Raw genomic sequence first — 26509 nt, forward strand, 5'->3', positions numbered from 1 at the left:
GTGGGACAGCTTGGGAACACTCGGTGTAGACTTGCACGCTCGGGCATAGGCACCGACAGGCTCCAGGCAGAAGAAATGGGCTTGCAGGGCTGTGATGGGCAGGTGGGTGTGGGCCGTGCCCCACCGGTCTCGTTCCGACCTATCTTCACAGACCCACAGCAAGTGAGGGCCCTGCTGCTCCAACACGGTGAAGTTCTCATCTGCGTCCCATCCTGCCGTGGGCTGTCACTTTGCCTGTTTCGTTTTATCTCCCTCTTCTGCCTGCATGCCCCAGGCAACTTCACTTGTTGGCAACAAGGGATCAGGAGAGACACAACCCTGGTGGCGTGCTTGCAGGAGACTCTGGGCGAGCCGTGACCGAGGTGGGGCCTCCTCAGAGTCACCTGAACGACTCAGATGCAGAATTCCCTGTGACCCGCATGGGATGGTGACCCAAAGGCCACCTGGGCACACTGAAAACGTCTCCCTGTAGATAGTGTCACCTTGGGGATAAATCTTTACAAGCCCACCCAGAAATAAGGTGCTTAAGGTGGTGCCCAGGACATCCTCATGCTGTACACATGCAGCTCTCGGGATGCAATAAATATATTGATCTGTGGAACTGCTCACACAGCTAAAAGCTGTGACACTTCTGTTCCCTGTGGCTTCCTCCGTTCCTTGTACTCCCATCAGCAAGGGCGATGAGCAATGTCTGCCTTTTGCTTTGTTCTAGGTGAAGATATGCACACAAGCCTTCATGGAGCCGCTGAAGATGTCAACATTAGGCTGGACAGAAACTCCTTGGCAGTTGGGAAGACCTACATCACGCTGTCAAATCACAGATGTGTGGTCATCCACAACCGGAGTAAAATCATAGCCCACTTCCAGTGGAAGGCTTTTCTTACTCAAGAGGAGGAGGATCAGGAGAAGCTGAGGTTCGTTGGAAAGATTCCTTTCAGTAAGACACACTGCCCAGGGGTGAAACTACCATACGGCCTGAGAGGGATGTTGGTGCTTTTTTGGATGGTGTAGGAGAAATAAAGCATCCACCGCATCCGGGTCTGTGTCCCTGGGCTTCAGGGTAATGGAGCTCGGTGCTTCCCATTCTGGTTCCATCCATGTTCCAGCTGATGTTTTGGGGAGGAAAGGCTGATTGCAATGACTGCATTTCCTCGGAGAGCAAATTCCCATCTGTGGGAGCCCTAAATCAGTGAGGCCTGGTCCCTGGGCTGGCAGGGGGTCTGTGAGGCTGAGGAAAGTGTCGGCACTCCTTACCTGGGACGGCGTTGAGCAGTAGCACCTAACAGCTGCAGGCAGCGTACCTGCTGTGATATTCACTGCAGTTTCTTCCCCTCCAGCTCTGGTTGGACAGCAACCTCCTTCAGCCTGCTTTTGCAGTAGTGCGCAGGGCAGGGTGCTTTGCTGGCCCCGAACGTTGAGGCCATCCGGCTGTAGGATGCTGAATTGCCTCGCGCTGTCCCGGCTTCCAGCACAACGAGGTATCCCTGCCCCTTCTCCGGGGCTGGGGAGAGTTTGGAGGTGGAGGGTTCTGCGGGGAAGTCAGGGACAGGACTTGGAAGTGCCTTTGGGTGTCAGCACCTGTGTCTTCACGGTGCTGAGAGGTGGGGCAGGCTCTCCAAAGGGTGTCTCTGAAGCTTTGAAATTCCGTTTGGGGCAGCAAGGAAACGCTTCTGGCCCAGGGGGAGGCACTGGAAACGACACTTCAAAGCTGGGGTGATTTAGGGAGTCCTTGTGTGACTTTTCAGAGTTGGACGGCTGTAGGTGTATAGGAGTTAGTCTGAACCCAGAGCTGATCAGGAAACTGCCTTCAACTGGAGCACTTTTTAAGGGCTTCTGAGCAAATAAAGTTCAATGTAATTAGGTCAGAAATGCCTTGAAGGCCAAACCTAGTTTCCCACTGTTCTCTGTTTTTAATTGCACAGTGTGTGACTTTGGTGCAAGCGCAGTGTGCTAAAGGAAAAAATCTCATGACCTTCTCTTAGTACTTCCCTGTGCCATTCTTTTCGCATCTCTCCCCAGCTGCCCATCTCAGACAGGACCCGGAGTGATCCTGTCTCCCCTCAGAAGCAACCAGCTTTCGCCAGAGTTAACGTGTTTCCCCAATTTTTTTGCAGTGACGCTTGATCTCATGCCAGCCTGTGTTCTTTACTGTGACCAGGGCGCTTTGTTTTTCCTTACTTGCAGTCTTAGGGGTGGTCATGGCTCTGAGGCCACTGTGCTGCTGTCGGAGCAGCTTTTGAGATCTTTTGAGAGCAGAGAGGACTTTGACAATGGGAGGAGGCAGTGCAGCAGCCTGTGCTTTGCTGTCACCCAGAAAGACCTGGCTCGTCACAAGGTCTACCCAGAGGCTTGCTCTGTCTCCCTCCTGCAGGACTTTCTGGGATGTAGTGGTGGAATTCTTGTCCGTTGCTGAAGGCTGAGTTGAGGGTTGCTCATGTCGGTGGCTGGAAGCCCTCCTCATGCACAGCGCTGTAGGTCAGCCATGGAGAAACATTTCCCACGACACTCCACTGGGAGCGAGCCAAAGAAAGTATTTTTGGCACCGGTGACAGCATCTGCCCGAGGCTCTGTCTGTGTGCCGCTAGGAACGTCCGTGACTGTGTTTCCTTGCTGATTGTATTGGAATTCAGCTGGGTGGTGACTGCTGTCCTGTTTATAGCGTGTTGCCTCGATTTTCTGTGTACGGAGCCTTCCCCTCACCCCCCTCGAGTAGTCACCTGCTGGTTCTTGGTGGCCAGGGGACTGGAGCGTGAAGGGGGCACAGCAACGTGCCAGCTGGGAAGCAAGTGCTCTGCAGCAGTGCTCCCTCCTCACCTCTCGGTTGTGAGCTTTCAACGCTGCAGTGATCGCTGCTACAACTACCAAGTAAGGCAGAGGTGACCTGTGTCAAAGCTCTGTGGAGAAGGCCCAAAAGAGGAAAAAGGTGAAGTGGTTCAAGGCTGGATGTAGGGGTTTGGATTCAGAGGTGCTGGTGCTGACTTCTTTATTGGCTAATGCTGATGCCAAAACGGCACAGAGTAACAGCTCGGAGACTAATTTTGTCTTTAAGCAGCAAAGGTATTTATTTCGTGCAACACTGGGGAGCTACCGATTCGCACCGGACAAACCAGCTCCGAAGTTTTCAGTGAAAAGTCGGGTAATTTATACAGTTTTTGTGAGAGGTTACAACATCTTTACATACATATTCATTTGATTTCGACATCTAATCATTCTATTCATAATAGGTGGGATCTAGGTGGAGTAAACCTTTCAGCTTTCTTTGTTCAATGATCTTCTGACTCATGGTTTTCCTTTAACATCCTCAGTGGAACCTTTCCTAATTATTCAGAGTACAGGCCTTTACCTTTTCTAATCATTCAGAGCACATTCCTCTACTTGAACGTGGTCAGTGGGAGGGAATAGGCCCTGCCATCTCTCTCTTACCTCAACACAAAGAGAGCATCACCCAGAGCACAGTACCAAACACATCCTGACTAATCTTTTTAAGACCTTGCTCTGTTTCAATGCCAGGCAAGGCTCTCAGGGCCTCTGGCTTCATGCACCTAAACCCGTTAATTTCACTCAAGTGATGCGATGCCCGAATGCATTAGTTTGCTTTGCAAGTGCTCTGGGATCCTCTGCTGGATGGCAGTGTAGGCAACGGAGCAGCCAGTTCGCTTATCCCTGCCGGTGCAAAAGGGAAGATAAACAAGCGATGCTGGTAACCTGCAGCTGAAGCCCGGCTGCTTCTCCGCTTCCCAGTGAAGCACTGCAGTGGGTGCTCCTTCATCTCCATCCGTCTCCCCCGAGCACCTCTATGGGCGGCAAAGCCATCTGAGGGTGTTGGTGGGGTTGTGCATTAGTCGTGGCAGTAGCTTTGAGCCAGGAGGCTCTCCTGAGGGCTGCTAGCTTTCAAACCCCTCTTCTTAGCTTGTGAGTGTGGCGTAAAAGTGCCTGCCGTGCCAGTGCAGGAGTGATAACCTGATCTGCTTGGGACCCCGTGGCCTGGGGTCAGCCCCTCGCTGAGCTGCTGCTGCTGTTCCTCCCCCAGTGCGTTGCTGCTCCTGCGCTTACATGACAGTCTCTGCAAATATGTTGTTTATTAAATGATCTGCTTGGTTTGTCTCTCCCCACGGCTGCAGGCGCTGTCGCAGGCTGCAGAAGCAGGAGGAGAATGAGAGGAATTCTTTTCTCAAGCAGCGCGCGGTGGACCCCACGCTCCAAGAGCGCCTTGCCCTTCTCTCCCGTGCCTTCCAGAACCAGAGGGCAAAGGTGCAGGAAGACTCTATGCTTTTCTCTGATGATATTTTTGCCATTGAGCCAGTGGTAAGTGATAGCTGAGAACCTCCCTTCCTCCTCCTCCTCTTCCTCCTCTTCCTTCTCCCTGAATGAGGTCGCTTGGCAGATCCCCGCATCAGTGTCTTGATGTGCCTAGAGGGAGACGTGAGGTTTCTAGTGAGGCTGGGAGAGATTGTTGCAAAAAGCATTTCTAAACTGCGAGCTCCGGGCAGGCGTTGAGAGCCTGCCTAAAGCTGAGCTCTGCTGCAAGGGCTGTAAATTAAGGGCACTTCCTAAGTGTCCTGACAGTGTTCCGAGGTATCGATGGTTATATATAAGGGCACTCCTTACACGTAGTGTGTGGGGATTAACCATGAGTATTAGTTCACATACTGAAGAATGAAAAGGTCCTCTATGGAAAGGAGGGCAAGTTCAGCCCAAGTTTAATTGCGGCAAGACCAATCCCTTCATATAATCTGGACTTAGACCGTGCCTGAATCTCCCTCCCAGTGTCGTCTGTGAGCCTGCACGCAAGGCTGGCGGGTTTAAACGGACTTTTTTGAGTTCTATTGCACGCTTAGAGAAAAGTTTTTGCTTTTGTATTTATGCAAACAAAACCTCATGTCCTTCAATTAACTAGAGCCCTGATTCTCAATATTTGCATGGTCTGAGATGATGAATGCCTGCTGCCTGAGCAGTGTAAAATCCCTTCTCATCTTGGAGCAAACCCTAGAATAATCTTAGCCTCTTCTTTCTTGTAAAATAGGGGAAACTATTGTTTTGTTATTTATTTTTAAGGAAGGGGATCATGTTCTCTTCTTGGTTGCTCCTATAGCCCGTACAAGGCTGAGAGCCCCCCATGTCAGCACAGCTGCAGTTTCACACCGCCGCAGCTGAGAGCAGTGTGATGTGACCAAGAGCCTGTGTCGGAGCAGCAGGGCTGTAGCAGGGAGTGGGAGCTGATCAGCTGAACATGAAGAGCATCCTGCAGTGTGTCAGCCGGTTTTGGAGCGTGTCCCAGGGCTCCTGCTCCAGTACAGCCGACTATACCTCCATAACGAGCTTAACCTGCTCTTGGGCTCCTGAAGTGCATTAGGGTGAGGTCCAGCAGCCTGGCTGCCCACTGAGTCCTGGTGCTCCGTGTAGCGCTGTACGGAGCCAGAGTGTAGCCTGGCCTCAAGTCTTGAGTGGAAACCTTTCCTAAATGGCTGTGTTGATGTTATAGTTTGCTCTAGGACTGAGCGTAAGTGGGCTACTGCAGGAGCCTCTCCCCTTCTGTCCTGTCCAGCATTATCAATCTTCTGATTCCCATTAATTCCATGATCTGTGGAACAATGAGTTTCACATTCAGAGTTTCGCTGGTGTCTGTCTTCCCCCCCGGCATATGGGTGTCTTCACATCAAATGTTAGTATTTTTTCCTCTTTATCAAGTGTAAAATCTAAGAATGCACTGCCGCCGACTTCCACAACCTTCTCCCCGGTGACAGCCCCGTAACTTTTAGCTTGGGCAGGCCCCTTCTGGCAGCGCCGTGTAAATCTGCTGGAGGGGCCCCGCCAGAGCCTGGACATTGCTGCCTCAGACCTTCTGGCCAAAAGCGGCTGCTGCTCTTCCCACCTATCACCCTGGGAGCACCCTATAGAAAGAATCAAACCCTTGGAAGAAGTGGCTGGAGGTTCCCAGAGGTTAGGAGGCCGCTGGAGGGACGATAGCCTTGGAAAGGCTCTCTGGGCAGGGTGGCTTTGCAGGGTTTGTGCAGCAGCTTTGCTGTGTAAGCGGGCCGGTAGCTGCCAGGTGTTGCTCTCTGTGGAAGCTGCAGCGGGTTATTTCAGCCTGTATGGGGTTAACTTGTGGATGAAAATAGTAACAAAAAAGGAGGCAGTGATTTTGGAATTAGCATGTGACCATGAACATTCTGAGCAGCCATCCAAGCCTGTGGGAGACAAGCTGTTGTGTAAGTCTGGCTTTCTGAGCGTGTCTCCGATTTGATTTATCGGAGATGTCGGCTGTATTTCTGTCACAGGTGTGCTGGCCTTGGAGTTCATCGAATCCCAAAGTCAGCTAAACTCACTCAGCTGGAAAAGCGCGCTGTTGTTAGCAGATACATATTCACCAGGCCAACGGTTCTTTTTAATTTTCTTCCTTTCCTGCTTAGCTTCGTTTTTGCTTATGAATTGTGTTACGCTTGCTTCCGTTAACGGGAGATGTATTGCCTCTGTCAGCCTCTGAGTAATAACCAAACTGCCCCGAAGCGTCCACAAGGCCAATATATCTGATGGCGGCACATAAAATAGACCAGTGAGTACCACTGACTTGTGATCCAGCAGAAACGAGCAGCAAAAGAGTACTTTGTTAGATAGTTGACCTGAAAGACTGATACTGCTGCCTTAGGCTGCCAGAAGCTTGTTTTCTGGCCCCAGTGGAAGGAGAGATTTGGTTTGAAGGCTCAGGATGTGCTCTCCTTCCCCGCTTGGTGCCCCTCTAAGATGAAGACCTCAAGCATCGTCACTACTCTCAGCATTTCATTAACGTCCTTCCTCAGCACAGCAGCAGCGATGGTTTGTGTGGCGGGTGGTGCTGGTAAGCCTGGCAAGGCACAGTTTGTCACGCAGGAGCCGAGCGAGGGCTGTCAGCAGCTCTCTGGGCAGAGGACCCCAGCAGCTGGAGGATCTAAGGGCACCACCGGGCAGCTCAGCCCACGCAGCGCCCTTTAAGGAGGAGCGCAGAACGCCGGTGAGCCGGGGTGTGTGTTCAGCTACAGCTGTCAGGCTGGAAGCAAATGCAAGCAGCTGCCTAATGCACACCCCACCCCCCGCCCCCCCAGGGACTGCCTGCCCAGGGTGAGACCACTGAATTCAGTCTGTTAAACATACAGCGAGCAGCTGGGTGAGGAGCGCTGGTGAGTTATTAGACTCTAATTAGCCAAGCCAGGGAAATCCGTCATCTGAGTGTTTCTTCTCAGTGGCTCGGCTTAGGCAAGCTCCAGGTGTCGTAGCAGAGCTTATGTTGTTTGGAGCAGCACCCCAAAGGCTTTTATTCCTATAAATTCAAGATTACTCTCTGGACGCTTTTGAGTCCGTGCAGCATCCCAGCAGGACCCGAGGGATCTGCTGTCTCGTACGCTGACTGTGGGTTGCAGGCTGGTGTCCCCAGTTTGCTTCCTCAAGCGAGTGTGTTATCGTATAGTAATGCTTCATCTTCCTCCAGTTGCTCGCTGGGTAGAAACACAAAGTCCATTTGATCTGGCAAAGTGTTTTCTCTAGGTTTTGAGAAAAATCCAGGTGACTTTATTGTTTCTTCTGTGTTCTTACGCTTGGTTTGTTGGAGTTGGAAACAGTTCTTTCTACCTGTTCTTCCCTCTGAGCAGGCTGTGCATTAGGGAATCATTGTAGGTGCAGCCCAGTAACTCAGCATGTCATAGCTCTTTAATTTTTGTGGGGGCTGGCCTCTGAGCTCTATGTGCTAAGTTGATGGGAAGTATTATAGTTGTTTAATATTTATGCTGCGGCAGTGCTGGAGGCTCCAGTCAGTTCAAGATTCTTCTGGACAAAGTACGGAGAATACCCAGCAGCAAGCAGAATCAAGCTTTGTGCATAGAAAAATAACTGTTCTTTTTGTGGTCTTCCTTATTTTTTTCATTGCTTTAAAATATTATTACGGTTGTCAGAGACGCATATATTTATGCCAACAAATGGATGAGGAAGCATTTGTAGTGCTGGGGACGGAGGGGAATGTCAGTGGTGCCTTTGTTGAAACCGGTCGCAAGAAGCAAGAGCCTTTAGAAGCCAGGGATGTCTCTGAAAACACATGACGAGGCTCCCTGGGACTGAGCACCAGTGCCAGGACTCTGAGAGAGGGGGAGAGAATGAAGACCCTGAGGAAGCAGCGGTTGCGCACACACTGGTACCATGGGCCGGACTTAAATCCCGGAGCAAGAGCCTGGCAAGGAAAAGAGCTTGCTGGTTGCAGTAGGTGTGGAGCTGTAAGCAAATGCCATCTCTTCTTGTTTGAGCCTGTGTTCAGGGAAACAGGGATGTACGCACCTTGCAGAGAGAACCGGGCTGCATGTGACTCTCAGCTCCCTTCTCAGGTCATCCATCAGCTGGAGGAGCCTGCAAGCTGGCTCAGTGCTGGCGGCACAGGGCAGGAGGAACCTGGTCTTCACTGCTCCCCAGGCAGGAGGGCTTGTTCTACTTGGTGCCGAGTGCCCTGACTCACCAGAATCCATTAAAGAGTTACATGCACGTACAGGTTGAGGGTATAAGAGGCAGCACGTTTGTAACGAAGAGTGGAAAAATCCCTTTGACTTGCTGACTCTCTTCTGATCTGGGTAAAACATTCCCATGGCCATAGGGAGACAGGGATGCAAGGGAAGGGTTGGAGGAAAAAGGTGCCTTGTGCTTAGATCAGCTGGTACTTCTGAAGAAATGCTTGATTTGCTGAAGCCAGCCAGTTGGGTTCCTTTATTAGAACCCTAATTAAGGAAAAAAAAAAGCCTTTACCAGGTGCTAGTAAAGGTAAGGGACTGACATTTTTTGCAGCTGCTTCCAAAGTCTTACAAACCTGGATAAGTGCTGTTTGCTTCTTGCTCTTCATTGATGCTCTAAATAAAGGCTTACAGGGCTGTGGTTGCAAACAAGAAATGTAGCGTTTGAGGATAAATGGTTTGTTGTCTGCTTCTGTTTTAGGAGGGAGATGTCTGGCCAAATTCTTCAATTGAAGTTAAGGTGATCTTCAAACCCCGAGAAGCCCGAGTCTATCAACAAACAGTCTACTGCGACATCTCAGGTACGGCTCCTTTCTCCTCCTCCTGCCACCCACCGCAAAGGCAGGGCACAAATACTCTTCCAGCCCACTTGGTCCCCGTGGACTTGCTAGGAAGGGCAGCGCCAGCACCTTCCTGCTGTCCCTGTGGCTTCCAGCTGGTCTGTGCAGAGCCAGGGCTTGGGATGCCTGGCTCTGACCACTGGTGGCTCTAGAGCAGCCAAAGCAGCGAGGGGATAAGCTTTCCTACCAGGCATTTGCTCTGCTGCAAGGTGTTTGTAAAGGCCAGAGAGCTGCGCCGCAGAAGAGCTTTGGTGGAGGAGCACTAAGCCCCTGTAGACCTGCAAGATGAGCCTTGGATCCATGGATGCACTGCCAGGCTCCTGAGGCGGTAGGAGCTGAGTGAATTGTGCTCCCTGCCCCTGGGTCACCTCCCGCTCTCCAGGCGCTGCCAGACCGTAGGTGGCTGAGCCCCGCTGAGCGCAGGGTGTCTGTGAAAGTACCAGGCGTGTGCCGCTCTCCCTGCGTGGGACCGGTCACCTCGTGGCTCGAAGTCCGTGCTGCATCTGCGTAGTGTTGTACAGGGCTCGCTGCCCTCAGCAGGGTGAGCTCCCTGCCCAGGAAGCACGGGGCGAGCAGTCTGCTAGACAAGCTTTATGCTCCTCCTGGCTGACAGAAGTGCTGTCACGTCTTTTGCTGGCAGCGGTTATCACTGACCCACCCAGTTACGCTGCCTTTGCCCTTACAGAGGTGATGGCCTTGCTGTGCTGGCACGGGGCAGGGAATGCTTGCAGCAAGCTCCGTGGTTCAGGTTACCTTGTCCTTCCTCTCCGTCCGTGTGGTGCTGCTTGAGGTGGTTTTCAAGAGCGGGAGGTCCCTGTCAGGTTTCCATCCAGAGAAATGATTTTCCCCATCTAAGAGGAAGGAGGTGCGAGGCCCGTGGTCCCCAGCAGCCAGGCTCCCATTCTGGAGGGTGCTGAGATCACTAACCCAGCTGCTTTGATCCCTTCCTTACTGCTCCAAGCTGGCGGATGCAAAGGCCAGGAAACAGCTTTTTATTGATACGGTAACTGGGCAGGGTTCCGCAGGCTGCTGGGGTGCGGCTGTCAGCCGGCTGCTGGGCCGTGCTTGGGCTCTTCCTTCTCAGCTCCTGTGCGGTCGTCTCTGATGGCAGCGATACAGACAGCAGGTTTTTATCTTTGGTTCTGTTTTGTGAGCTTTGTGCCTTCACTGAATGGCTTTCAAAGGTTGTCTAAGTGCATGGGAAGGAATTCCGAAATCGTCTTTTATGCGCAGCATATCTTCTTCAGGGTGCAAAGTGATTGCTAAGTTATAAAGCAGCCCAAGGACTCGGTTAGAAATGAGAAACCAGCCCCAAAGTATATCTCCTGAGGGAAGAGAGGGGTCCTGTATCTTCTCGCGGAGCATCTAGTGCTGGTGCCACCCAGCCCGGAGTCAGGGACTGGCTCCGAGGCTGCCTGGAAAATCCAGGCGAACAGAAGGAATTCCGTACTGACATGGTGATCTCTCCCCAGGCCGTGAGACCAGGCTGCCCCTGCGCATCGAAGGGAGCGGCATAGGGCCCCAGCTGCGCTTCAGCTTTGACCAGCTGGACATCGGGAAGGTTTCTGTTGGATCAGCCCAGAGCTATGAGGTGAGCAGTGGGGTTTTCCGGGGTTGGGGTGGATCCTGATGGCTCCTGGGGCAGCGGTGAGCTTTGTGGGCCTGTGGGATTTCTGGCAACGCCGGCAGTTGTGAGCACGGAATATTTGACGTGAGTGAAATGTGGGAGGTTTTGTGGAACCTGGATAGTTTTGATGGGGTCTGAAGGGTGTGTCTGTTGTTCCCAAAGCCCCAGTCGCTGCTTTTTGGCAACCTCCCTTTGAGACCAGCTGGGAGGCTTCGTGCGGAAAAACCAGCCCTTGACACATGAAAGCAACACCGGGTCAAAAAGGTCGGGATCCAGAGGCTTTTGTTTCAGCCCTAGAGTCACTGCACCTTTGTACCCTGGCGGTTAAAAAGCAGCTGGAACAAACGTGTTGTGTTCCAACTCGAGTCCGTTGCAAACACCTTTCAGTGAAGTGCATCCTGCTGGTTCCTGGCGCCGGAGGGAAGCCGGCCAGGCTCCCCGCGCAGAGCTGCCCGCGCAGGCACCGGGAGCGCTGTCCCTGCTGAGCAGCCTCCTGCCACCCTTCAGACCTGGTGCCCCTCTGGCTCTATGAACAGAGCAGAGCAGTTCTGGAAATGAAGCAGAGGAGCTTTCCCTCCCCCCACCCATGGTGGCAAGTTTTCTGTCAAAAAAAAAAAAAAAAAACCCACAAAAAAACCCCCACCCAAACCCCCCCCAAAAAAACCCAAAAAACAAACCCCCCAAACCCCAAAAATCTAACCCCCCCAAAAAAATACAGCAACTGAAAGAGGTAGAAAATGAGGCAATACGTCGTGCCAGACACTTTCAAAAGCTTGACTGTGGCAGGGAAGGACATGTTAAGGGGTTTTCTTTCCAAAATATTGTGCGCTCTATGCTAATGCTGATACTTTATGGAGGAGTCTATTTATATAAATTATTTTTTTTTCATTACTTGAGAAAATGTAAATAAGTAGATGATACTGTAGGTGCTGTATGGAGCAGCCAGACTGGAGGTAAACCTCAGCATAGGATCCCTAAGTGCAATTTGTAACTAAGGTGTAAAACACATGAGCAGTTTTCCAGTTACCAGTGCAGAGTTGGAATAGGTGAATGTTTTCAACAGCAGCTGCAAAACTGGAAAATAAGGGCTGTATGTCTGCTTCTGTCTCAGTTTTTCTGACAGGTTTTGTGGGGACAGAAATTAGGGAAAAAACCTCCAGATCAGGTAGTTGGGAGCGCAGAAATGGCAGGATGTCACCTGCAGCCATCGGAAACTGTAGAGCTTTGCTTTTGGGTAGGTCTGGTGACCAGCAGCGTGCTGGTACTCACAGGCAGGTGTGGGCGCTCCTTGCTGAACGTGAAGAGAGCTGAATCTCACCAAGCGCCGCAGGATTGCGTCGCTTGTTGGAACAGCAAATAATGGTAAATTAGCAGATGATGGCTGCGAATATTTGTGAAAGAGAAATTCTTTAGACTAGGTGGAGCTGCCATGCACCTCACTCTCGCCCTTTCTTGATGTGTCTGGTTGAGCAAAGACAGAGAGACTCTCAGATGAAAGAAAAGAATAAAATGAGCCTCACTGACGTACCCTAGCAGAGCCGGGGAGTGCTGCTGAAGCTGGTTATAGGGCTGTCCCGAGGTATTTTCCACATCAGATGAGCTTGTTGGCGGCAATGGGAGCTGAATGTGTTTTGCCCTTGGCGGGACTGGGCTCGTCTGGAGCAGAAGCAGTGAGGTGGCGATGCGCTAGTAATGCTGCGACCGCCCTTTGCTGCTCTTTGGGGCAGGTCTGCATCGCCTTGGTGATGCTGAGCACGTCCTCTGCACTGCAAGGCCCAGTGGACTGCTCTGTGTCAGTGGAATAAGCCCAGGGTGACTCCGTTTCTGTGAAGTTATCGCTGTTCTGCATGCAAAAGCCCAAAGGAAGAACCTGTCCCGTTGCGTGTTCTTTAGCTTCAGCCAAGCAGCAACACACAGTATCTTCTGCCTTTTATAGATGTCTAATTAGAGAAGAAATCAGCCTTCTGTAAGGAAGGAAGATTCCTCATGTATTTCCATTTTGATTTCTTGCTGCTGCAGGCGATCCTGTTTAACAAAGGAGTCATCGATGCCCCCTTCAGCTTGGTTCCTCCAGCAACGGCTCTGGGCTCCTGCTTCTCCTTCCACCCCCAGGAGGGCATCATTTCACCAGATGGCCTCCAAATCCTCCGGATCTCCTTCAGTTCCACCGTCCTGGGGCCATTCACAGAAGAATTCCGGTTCAGTGTGGGTGGATCCCCTGAGCCTGTGACCTTGACTGTCAGGTGAGGAGGGTTCTAGGAGCCTGGTGGGCACATCTGTAGCCATCTCTGGGTAATCATCTCCCACCTACCTCATTTGGTGATGGAGCAGAGCAAAAAGTGTTGTCTAATGTCTTAGTCGAGCACGAGGGTGACGGGTTGGTTTGAAACCCACTGTGGTGCTGAGACCAGCTTTTATCTGTCCCGGTGGTAGCAAAAGCTGAATGCTTTGCAGTTCTTTTTAACCAAGCCAGTTCCTCCTCTGCCTTTGTCCTTACAGGGGCTGTGTCATTGGACCGACTCTCCATTTCAATGTACCTTCCCTCCACTTCGGTGATGTCTCCTTTGGTGAGTGTGCCCTGGGCTTGGACCGCAGGTCGGGAGGTCTGTGCCTTACTGAAATGAAGCACTTGAAGAGCGTCTGTCGCTTGTGTTCCTCCACAGCAGCCTTCAGGGTGTTAAAAGCAGGGCTGGTGCTTGCTCAGGTGGTGTTTTGCTGTTGTGAGAGCAAACAGGGCCAAAGGAATAGCAAGCCAGTATTTTTCTGGTGCCCTCAGAGCCTGCTCAGCCCCAGCCTGCCAATCCTTGGCAGCAGAATGATGGTGAAAGCCCTTGTCCCAGAAGGGCCCGGGGGTTGGGGCTGAAGGAGAAGGGCGTTTGAGCCACACGCTAGCCTGTGGCTGCTCGGGGCGAATGCTTACCCCACTTGACCTTTAGTGTGAGATGTTGATTTGTGCCGTGAGGGCTCCTCGTTATCACCTGCCCAGTAATAAGCCCAGGCAGTAGCTCTGCGTTGGGCACTGATGTCCCCAGAGATGTGGGCTCCTTCTCCTTCCCCAGCTGAAGCGCTGACGGAGCGGGTGGCTGAGCCCCAGTGTCTCCATTGAAATGCAGATTCTGATTCTCCATCTCGAGTCTCACAAAAGGCTTTTTACTGAGACGATCTAAAGCTTAAATGTGAAATCAATTGTGGATTGATTGAAGGGCCGTTATCATTCTGTGCCCTGGATGCCTCTGTGTTTTCATGATGTTTGTGGGCTTTTTAAGTAAGCTCATTACCTTCCCCGAGCCACTTCCCCCTCTCCCTGCGTCACCACTCTGCCACTGCTGTGTTTCCTTTTGAATAAATAAACCCACAAGAAACGCACCGGGCAGGAATACGGTTGTGTAATAGGAGGTTCATCCTACTTAATCTGATTTCGTTAACAAGGCCTTTTCAGCTGAAGGCAGCTATTGTATTTTTGCTTCTTGGAACTGTGCTGCTGACTGTTGTCTGCATCTGGCGACTTCGGTCCCATTTGGGGCTGTGCAGTCTGTGCGTGTCCTTTCTGTGCCCCCCCTGCCCCCCGGCCAGAGTAATTGCTGGCGGTGGGCAATGCTCACTGCTGATGGGCACGGGAGAAACCTCTGCTGTGCCTGCAGGTGGTTTTCCTCCCTGTCTGTATGCAAATAGCGCTTGGTAAGCAGGGCATGGGAGGTGTCTCCTTCTGGCAGAGCTGGTGTCCGCTCCAGAGCAAGCTGCGGGCTGGTGTCCTGCCTCTGCAGCACATCCCCTGCCACCCAGTGTGGTTGTATCACTGGTTTTCCATTAGGGAAAGCAAGTGTCAGAGCTAAAGTGATGTCAGGCGTTGCGGGCAGTAATCAAAGGCAGCGAGGATGTGATGTCCCCGTGTGTTAGGTAAGGCGAGACACATTCCTGCTCGTTTCTAAGGAAGCGTCAGGTTTGCCTGCAGTGGGGTGGGCTGAGTTGTCCTGTGCTCAGTCGTGCTGTGCTCAGTCTGGCTGCCCCGAAACAGGAGCTGCCTTAAGGATCCTGCCTAGGGAAGCTGCATCAGAGTGCTGTGCATCATGTTGTAGTGCCCAATTTCGTCCTTCCTTGTTATTGAAGAGAAGCTACAGTAAGGAAAATCTGCTACTTTCATATATTGAAAACCGGGGGAATGTTCATGGAGTTAATGGGGAATTTTACAGGCTGAATTTTCAGGATAAATGGTCTGTCTGGATGCACGCTCGTCAGTGAGAAAGAGTTGGGGCTGGTTTGGGGGCAGGTGAGAGGGTTCCTCACAGTTAAAGAGAGACTTGTGCTCTTCAGCACCAGCACCGCTGCCCATTGCCCAAGGAAGCAAGCTCGGCCGTCGAGAGAAAAGGCAACTTCAGCCACAACTCGCTCCTCCCTGAGCTTCTCAGTTACCTGCCGTGCACATTGACAAGAGCTCAACTCCAAGCAGGGTTTTATCCTAACAGGAGAGTTGCAGCAGGAATCACAGCGTAACTGGGGACTTAACTGATATTTGTCTCACCTTCCCAGGCTTTCCTCACACCCTGTCGTGTCGCCTCACTAACACCTCCTTGGTGCCTGTGACTTTCAACCTTCGCATTCCTGGCGATGGCTCGGGACAGCGCAGCGTCACCAGTTTTGCTCAGATTTCAGACAACGCTTGCCTGTCCTGGAGGAAGGGAGCCCAACATCACGTCAAGCCAATGGAATTTACCATAATGCCTTGCAAAGGCATCATCCGCTCCCAAGGAGCCCTGGATATCCAGGTATGGGATGAGCCCGGCCATACGTGCTTCAACAGGTGGAGCTGCAGCGTCAGTGACGCGCGCGAGGGCTGCAGCGCTGCTGGCTTTGGGCATAACCAAGTAAGAGATGAGCTTTTGTTAGCTGAGGGACTCTGGGATGGAGCAGCGTTTTGTTTCCAGAGTCGTAAGCCAAGGATCACGTATCGTGTGGTCAAGCACAGAAGCCGTGCGTGTGTTTCTGAGCTGCTTAGAGCGATTTGTTTGATTTGAAGGGGGCCGAGGAAGGGTGAGGACGGAAGGTGGCTGTTGAAAAGAGAGATGCCATTGCATAAAGCAGTTTGCTTTTCTTCCCGGTCTTATTTTTCCTCTCCTGTTGAGCAGGATGAGTTGCATTCACTGCAGCGGGGGCTGAGAAAGCTCCAGCAGCCATGAACAAACTGCACAGCTTTTGCTGGGCCACGTTTTGCCCTCAGCTTCCCACTGTAAAGCTGAACTCATTCTGGGAAAGTCAACAGATCTCCCCTGGGTTCCCGCTATTGTAGTTGGGATGAAAAATTGGTCCCTTAATACAGTGGTGAGTAGACCATGAGTTGTGCTTTGATTTAGCTTACACGTGCCCTGGTGTGCAAGGTGTATTTCACAGGTGGGGTTTGTCAGCAGAGTTTTGTTCCTGGGAAAGGCAGTGGTCCACACGTGGAGCAGCAGCAGAACCAAGGCAAAACGCTCCCTTTCCTTAGCGTGGAAGGAGAAGTGCAGGACACCACGCGTGCGTGGCTGATGGCTTCTGGGAGTGCTGAAGTATTTGACACTGCTCTTCTCCTCTACCAGGTCACCCTGTGTTCCAACACGGTGAGGCAATACGAGCTGGCGCTGGTGCTGGACGTGGATGGTGTTGGCCAGGAGGTGTTGGCGCTGCCTCTCACAGCCAGGTACCGGTGCTTTCCTTGCAGCTGGCCACCTTTCCCCGCGTAGCCAGGCCCAGCACGCTGCCTGGCGTGTGGTGTGCTGGCTGCCGCCCCAAAGGAGAAATGGTGCTTCATGAGCTGGTTCTGCCCAGCTCGCTGTGAGCACAGCCGTGCTTTGCCAGCGGCCGTGTTGAGAAGCACCTGTGCTCAGTGCTCAGGGCCGTGCCTTTCTTGTTCTGTTTTGAAGGCAACAGTGCTTATATTCCTTGTTGGCCTGTCGTCTGGGACTTGAGGAGTAACGAATCTGCAAAGGGCTGCCCCTGCTTCTCCCTGCAAGCGGTGGGCTTGTGCTGGGTTGGCCCAAAATGCAGCATTTGTTTGGAAGGCAGCGAGCAGCCTGCTGAAAGCTGGGGTCTGGCTCAGTTAATGAAGGCGTGTGCAAATGGGAAAGGGGCTTATGGCAGGACTGGTGGGGGGAAACTAAAGGGGAAACTCGTCCTTGGTGTGGCAGGTGAGCTCAGCTTTCTCTGGTTCTCTTGAGCATGAACATTCCCAGACTTAACCCAAAAACTGCTCTTGCTGCAGCCACGCTCAATGGCGTTGCGCCGCAGCGGGTGCCAGTTTAATGACAAGAGGGACGCAGTTCGCTGGTGCTGTTCCCTCTCCCAGGCAGTCAGCCAGGCGGTGCCTGGGCTGCAATTTTGTAAAACGAGTGGGAATGGGAAGAGTCAGTGTGTGGGCTGGTGGGTGGAGGACCCAGGCAGCTGCAGGAGCTGGGAGAAGCTGGTCACCCAGTGCGAGAGGCAGGCGGTGCTGGTGCCCTCCATCACGGGGGCAAGCGGCTGAGGTTTCAGGCAGGGCGAGAGTGGTACGGGAGAGGAGGGAGTTGCTTTTACTGAGATGCTGGAGTCTTGTTTTCCTTGAGCTTTGGGGAGCGCTGATCCTCAGCAGGAAGGCTCCCGCAGAGCTCGTGCCTTGCTGGGACTGTGGGAGGGTCCTTGCCGGCCTCCCGGGGCAAAGGAGGGGCAAAGCTTGATGAGAGAGCACTGGGGCAGGGCACTGGGCAGCCTCTGCCACGGGAGTCTCGGGGTCTGCCCCTCCTTTACAAGAGGCTGTTGAGAAAAAAGAAGTTAGAGGTGAGTGATTGCTGTAGAGGTAGGAAATGTCTATCTGGCAGAGACAAATGCTTTGTGTCTATTTCACGCTGTTTGGGGAGTGAACAACTTCTACAGTCTCTCAGTGTCTCTAATTCCCTTTTCTTTCTAATTCTAATTAGAGATTCTAATCTCTTCACCCAGGTGTGTGGTTCCTCCGCTGCACGTGCTCAGCCCTGTTCTGAGGTTCGGACGGTGCTTTCTGAAATTCCCTTACGAGCGGACACTGACCCTTGTGAACAACAGCGATCTTCCAGGCTGCTATGCAGTCCTTCCTCAGGTTTGGCATTGCGTTCGCCTCCTGCCCTCCAACGTCGTTATCGAGGGGTTTATTAGGAAAAAAAGGGGGTTTGGAGAAGACCTTGCTGTTTAGTGTTCAAACCTCAAGTTTTGCAGAGAACGGGAGGCTACCTGAATATGAACTTCAGGAACGGTTTGAACTCTTTAGGAAGCAGTTTTGGTTCTAGTCTTTGGGGTGCTTTCATGCAGAAGAACTTTGAAGGTTGTGAAAAGCGGCTGCAAGGAGGCCACCAGCACCGGAGTGGGTGTTTGTGGGTGCAGCAGCTTTTGGACCCTGTGAGGATGCTACTTAGCCCCATATAAATCTTGCACCTTGTGTTGCGCTTTTCTGCTTTCTCCTAGGGATTTTTAAAAATGTGGGTGAATTGCTGCTGTGGTAGATGTTAAGGAGCTTGAAGTTTCCTCAGACTCTGAGGTTCTGTCACATTCTGACAATTGTTGTCTTTGATTCTGTCCCTTACAGGAGCACAAGGAGGATGCTGCTGTGTGGTACTCCAGCCCTGTGCCGTGTGGGATTATCCAGCCTCACAGCTCGGTGGAGATCCCGTTTACGCTGGAAGCCCAGGCGATAGGAAGGCAGGACACTATTGCTAGTGTCTCAGTGTTTGGGAATGAAAGTTTCCCGCTGGTGAGTGCTAGGCGAGATGCGTGCCTTTGTGTGACTCATCTTGGTGGGGCATAAAGTGTACAGGGGTTCTGCCAGGGAAAGGGAGAAGGTCATAATATGTGGCTGGTGTGGACAAGGAAAGAAGGGGTTCGTGGCATAAGTAACAGCTAATACCTAGAGAAGGGTGGTGTCCTCTTAGGTGTCTGAGATGTGTTTAATTATGGGCGTGTGAGGCGGGATAACAAGCCCAGCCTGAAACCCAGAACAATTCCTGGGTCTCTCGCTCTCCTGCATTATTAGATGAGCAGCAACTGCTGCTTCATTAGAACTTTTGTTCAGGAGCACACGGGGACATTGCTGCATGCCGCTAAAGCAAGGGCGGTGTAGGAGGCCGTGCTGAAATGATGAATTCTGTAAAGCTGGATTTAAGCTTTCATGAAAGTCAGGTCCATCCCGCCTGAGAAATATCCATCGTATCTCTTTGCCAAAAGCCCCAGCCAAAGATGCATGAGACTCCACGCTGCTTGCATCTGGAGCACAGACTGTTTTTGTTGGTTTTTTTTCCCTACCAAACTTGGAAAGGGGTGAGGTGAAGCATTCCTGGACTAAAGCCTCCTACAAGACATTGGCATTCAGGCATGTACAGCAGCAACAAAGTGTAGGCAAGAGAATGTTGTATGTGGTGTCCTGGCTTCCACTGGCTGAAACAGAGAACAAATTTAGTTAATAATTTAATTTAAAAACCTTTTGAATTTAAAAGGAGATTAACTTTTGAAGCAGCTGTTTTAAAATGTCTTGTCCTCTCTCTGAGCATGGAAGGGGATATCAGAGGGTTCCTGAGAACCTGAAGCTTTCTGTAATGGAAAGGAAGGCTGGCATTTTGAAAGCAAATGCAGGGATATAAACTTTTTATAAAATGAATTGAAACGATGATGCCAAATCCCCTGGATGCTACTGATCATCTCACCCCAGGCTGCTGGGGATGTGCATGTAAACCAGTCAACAGCAAGGCCAGGCAATGCAGGCTTTGCAGGGAAGTCTCACGTTTGACAAAACAGTTGCTCGCAGATAGAAGGCATGCTTCCCTGGAAGAGGAGGGTTTCTCCCCACTGGAATAGCCAGTTGTTTAACTGTCACCTGGTTTTTGAGCTGCAGGACCCTTGAAAAGCTTTTACCCTTGGGCTAACAATTTATAAATTGGAAGTTGACCTTACCGTAATCTTTTCTATTTGGACATGAACGTGTCGATGTTTTGCCCAAAGGGCGAGCATTTCAGCTGGAGAATCATAGCTGTCCCTAAAGAAAGGACTAGATGTGCTGCATTTTCTATAGGTCTGTCTTCTGGTTGCAGTGCAGTTCCAGCAGTTCCCTGGTAGCTGACACACCCAAAGCTTTCTGGGCTGGCAGAAGAGCTGGCTGTCTTGTTACATGTCCTGCGCTGGTGGCAGATCCTACCCGTACGGCTGCAAGTCTGACCTTGGGAATGGCTGCGTGTTCCAATAGAACTTCAAAGCTCGTTCTTGCCTTAGGCTGGGGTGCCCAGTGTCGATGCCTGGTCTTTACCACCGTTTCAGGCGGAACGTGGTACAGATCTTTCATCCAGGTTGTGCAGAGTCCCTCCACAGCTCTGTTGTCAGGTATTTTGTTTGCAGGTGACCACGTGCCAGCTCCAGTCTGGTGTGTATCATCTGCATGAAGGAGCTGGTAAATCCCAGCCCTGGCGTTACTGGTGGCAAGGCAGCCTCGTGTGCCGCGGGCAGGGGGTTTGGCAGCTGGCCGCTGTCAGAATAAGCGGGCACTCGAGCACAGCTGTCCGCCAGGGTCAGATGCTCTTCGTTCCTAAGTGATCAAATGTGACATGACCTACCTGTTGACAAAGCCAGCGGTGCTGGGGGGGGCGTGGGGGGGTGGCTGGTGGCTGTGTCTGTAGCTGTGGCAATACTGCCGATGGCAGAGCTGCCATCTCTTCTTGCTGCCTTCCTTTCCCTGTGCCATGTTGCCTGTAACGCTGTTGCATGGCATTTTTCTTGTCCCTTTTAAGAACCCTGTAGACAAAGGGGTTGGGGTTTTTGAAGTCCTCTCCTTGGTGGTGAGGGTGCGTGGTGTTAGTACACAGTCTGACAGAAGCCAGCTCACCTGGGCATCCTCCAGATGTTGTTCTGCTCATCCCCAAAGGGCTCTGCCCTACCTTTGCTGCTGCTGTCCCGCTGTCACCAGGAAGCTGAGCTGGCTGGCGAGGCGCAGCTCTTCCCTGCAGCTCCTCCTTCCTGGGAGCTTTGGGCAGCATCACCCAGACATGCATCGTCGTGCATGGCTTCAGTTCCTTATTTTTGAGGCCCCAGCCTTGGTAGGTGATTTTTTTTGGTGCTTAGTTGCACGCAGCAGTGCCCTGTCAAGGGATGAGCATTTCTGGATGCTGCTGCTGCTTCTGGCTGAGTTGGGCTGGTGATTCTGACAGCTGTCAATACCACTTCCTTGAGCCAGACATCATTAAAGGTTGTACACGGTGGAGGCTGGTTTCTTTTTCGGTTAAATCGTACTCTGTGCCCTCCAGTGAATCATACAGCGTCTGGTCAGCATTGGGAGTTTTATGCATTCAGATCCTGTTGAAGTGTTGAGGTGTTTGGAACCAGTGAAATCCACAGCAAGACTGGACAAATTCTCATTGTTTTTAATGATGTGGGAAGGTGGTTTAGCAAAGGGATCTGTGTTCCTCCTCCAGTAGTCTGTGCCAGTTCTGCAAGGAGAAAGCTTTTTGGGTCTGACTGTCAAGAGAAAAAACACCGCTTGAATGATGTAATGAATAATTAATGCCTGTTATTCATGTCATACCGGCAATACACCTAGGCACACATCAGAGGCCATAACTTGCACGATCTCTGCTCTGAAGAGCCTGCTTCGCTTCTGGCTTGTGCTGGTTTTCAGAGGTGCATTTTTGGGAATGTCAGAGAAGTAACTGTCCAAGTGTCGCTGTGCAGCAGCAGCGATCAGGGAGGTTTGGGGCAAGGCTGAGCGGCAGAAGGAGCGGGAGCAGGCACAAGGCAGAGAAAGGAGAGCTAACTGTGGAGGAGGTCTGGAAAGGAAAGCGTGGGACCCAGGGTTTCTCTGTCCCCTGAGAACGGGAGCTTGTGGCTTTCAGATGGGATCGCTCCCGAGCCTGCACTTGCCCCGGGCCTTCTGTTTCAGCCTTGCAACGCTGAAAACTTCCAACAGCCGTACTTATCGCCTCGTTGAGGAGGACCCTTAGAGCTGTCTCGTATTTTTTAACTTCCCCTGCTTTTTTTTTTCTTTCCTACCTGCTTCCTGGAGCAGAATGTCTCTTTAGTGAGCGTTGGAGAAGGACCAGTTGTCTACGTGCATCCGAGGGAGATAAATTTTGGCAGTATTGAAGTTCTGCAAGATGCGTCCAAAAGTCTCCACCTCTCCAATCAGGCTGTCATCCCTGCATCCTTCTGTGTAGAGATGGTAAGTATCTGTGGGGCTGTTTCCCAATGAAAATTGACTGGTCTGTAGCAGCCTGTGGCTTGATTTTTACATGCAATGTTTCCATATTGCTGTCTCGGAGAGAAAGCAAGATATTCCGTCCCAACGCAGCGAGAGGAGCCTGGCTCTGGGGGCAGTTTTAGCTGGGGCACCCCCTCAGTAAAGTAGACAGCTTGCATAGACGTTTGTGCAGAAATGAGTCTGGATCATCTTTACAGGTTTTCCCTTTGTTTTCTGGAGGGTATTTAACGGAGAGTCGTGTCTTTGGAGCTCAGAGATCAAGAGGCCCCTGTGGCCCTTTGCTCCTGGAAGGGCATGGATTTCCCGACGCTTTCCCCATTAGGTCTGCGTTTGCTTTGTGTCAGACTGCTGTTTGTGACAGAGTCTGGGGTGTGAAGTTTGTCCTCGGCCTGCTTGTGGTGAGGTGAGTTTCACACCTGCTGGGGGCCCAACCAGCTGTGGCGTTGCACAAACACAGAACGGTAAGGGTTGTGTAGCTACAGAGTCTGTGGGCTCCGTCGCGTTGCAGAGCATCTCCGGGGGCCAGCCGCAGGGAAAGGCCGTTGAACTGATGGATGCTGCAGCTGACAAGCTGCGTGGCAGGTGGCAGGAGGAGGTTGGGTCGCTGCCCTGGCAGGGGGGGCAGGGCTGGTGCAGCCAGGGAGGGCTCCTGTGCAGAGGCTGGGTGGGATGTGCCGCTCACTGGAGGTGGGATCTGTGAGGGGCTTAAAAACAGGGTTGGGGGGAGGTTTGTTCTGCTCCACGCTGGGTGTGTTGGGTTTGTGGAGCTGGTTCACCCAGGCCTGGCTCTGTGGGCTTGGCTGGGTCTGCGGGTAAAGCATCAGGCAGCGTGCGAGAGGCCAGGCTCAGCCCCCTGGGCCAAGGAGGAGGGGGGCGAATTTCCTCCTTGCGGCTTTTCCAGCTGTTTGGGGGACAAAGGTAACCTCCAAGTGGGGGAGGGATTCCCAGGGCAGCTTTCTTTGAATCCACCATGAAAACCCGCTTGCCATCTGTGGCGAGAGCAAGCCACCAGGGATGGCTGGTACTGGTGTTGAAATGATGGGTTTGCATGCCTGTCGCAGGCAGTGACCCGCAGAGCTGTTCGGGTCCTGCTGCCCCGGTGCAATGCCTTCCCTCCTCCCCGGGCAGCTCGCGGTGTCGCCGGGGGGCTTGCAGGGTACATCTGCCCCTCCGTTGCCTCAGGGCCCTAACCCATGGGACTGGGCAATAAAGCCTGTCGTGCTTCACCGCCATCCCTGCCAATCCTGGGGCTGATCGATCACTAGGGCAGTAATACACGGCGGCTCAGGGACGGTTTCTTTCCCTGCAATAAAGACGGGCTCTGCTTGAGCAGTGGCTTGGACCAGATGATCTCCAGAGGTCTCGCCAGCCCCAGCCGCCCTGTGACTGTGTGTGTGTGATGCTCCCCCCTGCTGACTCCACGGGGCTGAGTTCCCCCATGGTGAGCATCTCTGCTTTTCAGGGCAGCTGCTGCTCTCATGGAGACGTGCCAGGAGGCAGGTCCTGGGGACCTGCTCCGTCAGCCGCTTCACCAAGGGCTCTTCAGCCAGACTCCGGGCACGGTGCTGCTGAGGCTGCCTGATGGGAGCAGCGCGGGCGTGGGCGAGATGTGCCCGAGCTGCGCCCTGGCCCTCAGCAGCTGCCTGCTCTGCTGCTCTTTTGCTGCCCCAGTTGAAGTTTTGCCCTTGGCTGCCTTACGCTGCCTGGCAGCTTCTTGACGGGAAGCAGAGGGGACTGAATAATTGTGGAGATAAAGCCCGAGATGCAGTCGGGTGTCAGGGTGATGCACACGTGTCCATCTGAGAGCGGAGCAGGCTGGGCTGTGCCTTAGCCCAGCCGATGGGTGACACAGGCATCCTTCATTCCCCCGTGTCCCTGAACCCAAGCCTTGTGTCCTGTAAAGCGCCAAAGCCGCTGCTCTGATTCCTGCTTGGAGGTTGCTGCAGGGTGGTGAGCCGTCATTTCCCTGTCTCCCATTTGTTGGCCAATCTGCAAACGGTGGCTGTGAGGCTCAGAGGTCATGGTCTCCACTCGAAGGAGCGAGTTATTGACTGAAATTTTCACAGGAGCGTTGCATCGGGAATGTTATGCAGACTGACGGGCAGCTTGACAAACTGAATGAGGTTAACTGAAGAGGCAGCCACAGGGCAAACAAAAGGCTGGTGTCTTGTTTGAAACAGAAAAGGAAAATGCTGTAATGCAGATGGCCGTGCTGCCACCTCAATGGTACTCTTAACCGTCGAGTGAAAATTGCTCTTCCTGTTAAGGCAAGCTTGCTGCTCGCTTTGGGGGAGACAAGATCATTACCTGAGCAAGCCAGGATGATTTGTGGTGAACTTCACTTTGGGATAGTGACTTCAGGAATTACTTGCAGTTCCCCTCAGGCACCAGCTTCCCTGTACCCCTCTCCTCTCTGCTGGGTGAGTTGTGTCTGTTCTGTTCTCAGTTGCAGGGAGCAGCAGGGAGCATCTCTGCCACCAGAAGAAAATAAATAAAAACCCGCCAAATCTGTGTGTTGAGATGGGGCTTTTTGGGTGGGAAGAGGGGTGTAGGGACTGCATACCTGCGTCCTCGGTTGGCTTATCCCTGCTTGCCAGGGTGTCTGCAGATCTGCGACCCTTGGGACCAGTGTGTCGTCCTGTGCTCACCCAGCGAATCCTGTGTCTGTCGGGTGTGCTTTTCCCTGTCAGATTGCTTTCCCAGCTGCCAGGCAGCCCAGCCTGCTAGGGAATCCTCTGGATCCAGCGAGTGGGGGGATTTGTGTCTGTCTTGGGTAAAAATGACTGGAGCAATGGGTCAACATGAAGGAGCTGTTGCAGCTTAGCTGGGGGTTGAGGTAACCTGCTGACAAAAGCGGCTGTTTCTCCTCCTTGCTCCGCTGTCATTTTCTTTTCCTGCCTTCTGAAGTGTCTGATTTTTGCCGTATTGACAAGTGCCAAAGGCTTGTTATGGCCTGATGGAAGTGTTTGCTCTCCCTGCAGAAAGGAAAAAGCATCGTTCTTAGATCATTTCCTACTTGTTCTTTGTCATGCTGTCTTCTCAGGTATCTTTTGTGTGATTGCTAAGGTTGTCATCTCTTGGCATCACAGAAGGCAGCTGCGTATCACGTCTCTGTGATCAGGAAAGAAAAGACAGGCCTAGGGTGTAATTTTTCTTAATCAGTGGCAGCTTTCTTCTGCCTGCGTAACCCCCGTGCTGGGTCTGTTATGTGCTACCGCAGGGTGGCAAATGGTTTCCCAGTGCCTTGTAACAAGGAGGAGAGAGAAAACCTTCCTTGGGGTTTCCTCGTCTCATGACAGTCGTAATGCGGGGTCCTGTCTCCTTCAGCCTGAGCCCTGAGCTCCCTGATCCAGAGCCCTGTGCTCCAGGTGAAGCTCCCTGCTGCCTGGTTTCCAGCAGCGGTCGTACAGCCAGCTGGGTTGTCTTCAGGAGGGTGCCTGGTGGCTCAGTGCAGATCCCCTTCTGCGTTCCCAGGGATGAGCTGCTGCCACATTCAACTTAGACCAAGATTTGGTTGGTTGGTTTTGTTTTTTTTAAAAAAAGCTGTACCTGGTTATCTTGTCACTGGTATTCGCTGTGGATAACTCCATGGATTTTTCAGGCAGCGTATAAAGGCTGTTGGTCAGGTGCGGTGTAAGCAAGGGCAGAACACACAGTTCCCATACTCTCTGCTCCCCTGTAGTGCAGGATTTGTTTCATTTACTAATTTCATTGCTTATTCCCTCAAGCTTTTGATGACATTGCTTTTATTAATGCAATGGCCATATGGAAAGACCACAAAACACGGAGATAAACTTCCAAACGGTGCCGATGCTGCTTTAGTGACTCTGTTTCTGGGTCTGGCTGACGGGCGATTCTGTTGCTCTCTGAGTAAATCGTGCAGGTTGCGGGCAGTGAAGGCTTTGAAGAGCACATCAGCATTGTCTGCAGTTCTCCCCTGCTACTCTCGCTGAAGTCGGAGCAGACTTCAATCAGCAAGAGGGTGGTTTTCAAATCTACTGTAAATCACTCCCCCCGCCCCCAAAGCAGCTGAATAATTAGCCAGCCTGTCAGTGTTTGCTCATAGTGAGACAGAGGCAGACAGTGCTGCGCCCTTCTCATGATATCTGCAGTGCTGTTTAGAAATTAGGGTTAAATTAACTTTCCAGGGTACGGGCAGCACTAGCCCTGCATATGTGGCCTCTTCCAAGGTGAGCAGAAGTTTTGAAGATGGATAGGCTTAACTCTTTCCTGAGCTGTCCCACCAGAGCCTCATGGTGCTCCAAAAGCTCACCTTTAGAATGAAACCCTTGGTTTGGGTTTAAAGGCTGTGTTTTGCTTATACAGCAGTACCAGTTTGTGCATTTCCACCCAGTTTGGTTTTGCCGGAGCCCTTTGTTGTAGCTGACAGGGCCTGGAAACACACAGCATCAGTCGTGAACATGGCTCGTGGCCAGGAGCGTCCAATCTCATGCTGGTGAGGGGTTGTACCAAAAGCCAAGGAAGGTAGAAGGCTGTGTCCCTCCCAGTGTCACTCAGGCTTAGGTCCAGGGCACGTGGGCCTTAAAAGGGGGAGCAAAGGTTTGGAGGAGACCTTGGAAAAGGTGCC

General features: G+C 52.3%; 1 pseudogene across 1 annotated transcript in view; it reads left to right on the forward strand.

The window, feature by feature from the left end:
* LOC308057670 (hydrocephalus-inducing protein homolog) overlaps nucleotides 1-26509 on the forward strand; it is a 105322-nt pseudogene that overhangs the window by 22597 nt on the left and 56216 nt on the right. Inside the window, exons 7-17 of the transcript in view lie at nucleotides 713-914; nucleotides 4122-4305; nucleotides 8944-9043; nucleotides 10555-10673; nucleotides 12729-12952; nucleotides 13209-13276; nucleotides 15237-15472; nucleotides 16280-16380; nucleotides 17655-17790; nucleotides 18274-18468; nucleotides 21688-21882. The product of the transcript in view is annotated as a hydrocephalus-inducing protein homolog (transcript). The remainder of the gene's footprint in view (nucleotides 1-712; nucleotides 915-4121; nucleotides 4306-8943; nucleotides 9044-10554; nucleotides 10674-12728; nucleotides 12953-13208; nucleotides 13277-15236; nucleotides 15473-16279; nucleotides 16381-17654; nucleotides 17791-18273; nucleotides 18469-21687; nucleotides 21883-26509) is intronic.

This window comes from Falco punctatus (genome assembly GCF_963210335.1).
Source record: "Falco punctatus genome assembly, contig: scaffold_56, whole genome shotgun sequence".
In the NCBI taxonomy this organism is placed as follows: Eukaryota; Metazoa; Chordata; class Aves; order Falconiformes; family Falconidae; genus Falco; species Falco punctatus.